Source organism: Trichomycterus rosablanca, chromosome 10 (genome assembly GCF_030014385.1).
Source record: "Trichomycterus rosablanca isolate fTriRos1 chromosome 10, fTriRos1.hap1, whole genome shotgun sequence".
Lineage (NCBI taxonomy): Eukaryota > Metazoa > Chordata > Actinopteri > Siluriformes > Trichomycteridae > Trichomycterus > Trichomycterus rosablanca.
Genome location: NC_085997.1, coordinates 17,147,351 through 17,151,018, shown reverse-complemented (window position 1 = coordinate 17,151,018; position 3,668 = coordinate 17,147,351).

Here is a 3,668-nt window from a genome sequence, read left to right as displayed (position 1 = left end):
TGCAAAGAGTATTTATTTTTCTTACACATTCTATAATTCTCTAATGCTGTCTGTGAAGTACTGACATACAGTGCTGTGAAAAAGTATTTACCCCACCAATTTCTTCTATTTTTTGCTCATTTGTCACATTTAAATGTTTTAACTAACTTTAATAAACAATAAAGACAACATGTATTGAAGATCAAGATTTTTTTCAAAACCTTATACCCATGTGAAGATAAAATAATGGGTCCTTTCACCTAATAACTGATAAAAGGTTCTTCTTACTACCTGTAAAGCTCTGCATGGCCATACTCTTCATACCTGATTGATGTTCTACATCAGGGGTCAGCAACCTTTTTTATACTCTGTGCCGATTAAAAAAAAAAAAAATTGAAGATGAAGTACTGCCATGAATATGCCATGGAATACGTCATATAACACAAACGGTTAATATGTATGTGACTAACCAATTAATCAGTTAATTAAACTTACATGTCAGTGTGATTCTTGTCCCGGACTTTCTCTGCAACGATGATCCTTCTATGGTGTATATGAGGTGAACTTTTACCATGGCTTAAATTTTAAAGAACACTCGTCTGTTTCTTGTACCTTGAAATTGCTCGTTTGATTGTCAGCATCATTCTTTTTTAAAATGTTTTGTTTATGCATTTTCTCCCTTTTAGCACGTCCAATTGCCCGATTGCGTCATGCTTCCTCTCCACCAATGCCGATCCCTGCTCTTATTGAAGAGAACAAAGCTAACCCACACCCCCTCCGACACCTGGGCAGCATGTCATATGCATTGTATCACCTGCACTTTGATGAGTGCAGTGCAGCTCAGCATTGTGTATGGAGAGGACACACCCTGAGAGCACTCTTTTCTCATCTCTGTGCAGGTGCCATCAATCAGCCAGCAGAGGTCGTAATTGCACAAGTCATGGGAGAGAGACCCCATCCGGCTTAGTCCCGCCCAAATCTGAACAAAAGGCCAATCGTTGTTCATGTGGCCGTTCAGCCTTAGCCGGTAGGCAGAGCTGAGATTCGATACTATGTATTCGAGATTCCAGCTCTGGTTCCAGCGTGTGTTTTTACCATTGCGCCACCTGGGCGGCCGTCAGCATCATTCTTAAATTAGCTTTGGTGCTTTGTCTCAAAATGGCAGTGCACACTTGAGGTACAACAAACGACGCTTTCACAGCACATAGCACACACAGCCCGGTCTTTTTGTTAAATAAATCCACACAAATCTGTCCAGTCTTGTTGAACTGAACGAACACTAAGTTTGCACAAAATTGAAAGCTGACTCACTCCCAACATTTTGATTAACCTTAACTAGCATAAATTACTCAACCTTAACTGGCCATAGGTGGAGGCGGTTAAGGTGGAATAATTTATGGTTGTTAAGGTTAATCAATGTGTCGAGTGAGCATATGGCATAAAATACATTATGAAATACTCTTCCCAAATCTATCTGTGATGCCTCTTCTCTTTCTTCTTTAAGATCTCCGTTAAGGTGCTCAGGTGGCGCAGCAGTAAAAAAAAAACACACTAGCACACCAGAGCTGACATTTTGAACATGTTGATTCGAAACTCAGCTCTGCCATTCGGTAGGCTGGGCACCTACACAAACAACAATTGGCTGTTGTTCAAGGGGAGTGCCGGAGGGGATTCCTCCTAACTGATACAATTGCGACCTCTGCTGGCTGGTTGATGGCACCTGCATAGAGTCGAGGTATAGTGAGGATCAGAGTGTGTCTCCCCGTAAACAAAGCTGAGGGCACTGGGGCCCATGGCGTGGGGGGCAGGGGCACTGGGGCCCATGGCGTGGGGGGCAGGTGCACTGGGGCCCATGGCGTGGGGGGGCCCTCCACGGCATGAACCCAACCCCCACCACACTCATTGGCTGCACTCGCCAGGTTGTTATTATTATATTACAATATTGTAGCGGCGTTATGTGAGTGACATTCAGCTCAGCCAATATGAATGCAGCACCCAGTTTATACATGTGCATTTGGACGTTCTTCAGTTAGTTTTGTATATGACCCTCTAGTACCAAGTGGCTAATGCTAGCGGTAAAGTGCGGCGATAACAAAAGTAAAAAACACGAACAAAAACAAGAATACATGCAATCAAAATATACAGTAAGTGCACAGGAAGGGATTTTCGGAGTGTGTGTGTATATACATGTGTGTATATATATATACTGTATATACAGGTCCTTCTCAAAAAATTAGCATATTGTGATAAAGTTCATTATTTTCCATAATGTAATGATAAAAATTAAACTTTCATATATTTTAGATTCATTGCACACCAACTGAAATATTTCAGGTCTTTTATTGTTTTAATACTGATGATTTTGGCATACAGCTCATGAAAACCCAAAATTCCTATCTCAAAAAATTAGCATATCATGAAAAGGTTCTCTAAACGAGCTATTAACCTAATCATCTGAATCAACGAATTAACTCTAAACACCTGCAAAAGATTCCTGAGGCTTTTAAAAACTCCCAGCCTGGTTCATTACTCAAAACTGCAATCATGGGTAAGACTGCCGACCTGACTGCTGTCCAGAAGGCCATCATTGACACCCTCAAGCAAGAGGGTAAGACACAGAAAGAAATTTCTAAACGAATAGGCTGTTCCCAGAGTGCTGTATCAAGGCACCTCAGTGGGAAGTCTGTGGGAAGGAAAAAGTGTGGCAGAAAACGCTGCACAACGAGAAGAGGTGACCGGACCCTGAGGAAGATTGTGGAGAAGGGCCGATTCCAGACCTTGGGGGACCTGCGGAAGCAGTGGACTGAGTCTGGAGTAGAAACATCCAGAGCCACCGTGCACAGGCGTGTGCAGGAAATGGGCTACAGGTGCCGCATTCCCCAGGTCAAGCCACTTTTGAACCAGAAACAGCAGCACTGGACTGTTGCTCAGTGGTCCAAAGTACTGTTTTCGGATGAAAGCAAATTTTGCATGTCATTCGGAAATCAAGGTGCTAGAGTCTGGAGGAAGACTGGGGAGAAGGAAATGCCAAAATGCCTGAAGTCCAGTGTCAAGTACCCACAGTCAGTGATGGTCTGGGGTGCCATGTCAGCTGCTGGTGTTGGTCCACTGTGTTTTATCAAGGGCAGGGTCAATGCAGCTAGCTATCAGGAGATTTTGGAGCACTTCATGCTTCCATCTGCTGAAAAGCTTTATGGAGATGAAGATTTCATTTTTCAGCACGACCTGGCACCTGCTCACAGTGCCAAAACCACTGGTGAATGGTTTACTGACCATGGTATTACTGTGCTCAATTGGCCTGCCAACTCTCCTGACCTGAACCCCATAGAGAATCTGTGGGATATTGTGAAGAGAAAGTTGAGAGACACAAGACCCAACACTCTGGATGAGCTTAAGGCCGCTATCGAAGCATCCTGGGCCTCCATAACACCTCAGCAGTGCCACAGGCTGATTGCCTCCATGCCACGCCGCATTGAAGCAGTCATTTCTGCAAAAGGATTCCCGACCAAGTATTGAGTGCATAACTGAACATAATTATTTGAAGGTTGACTTTTTTTGTATTAAAAACACTTTTCTTTTATTGGTCGGATGAAATATGCTAATTTTTTGAGATAGGAATTTTGGGTTTTCATGAGCTGTATGCCAAAATCATCAGTATTAAAACAATAAAAGACCTGAAATATTTCAGT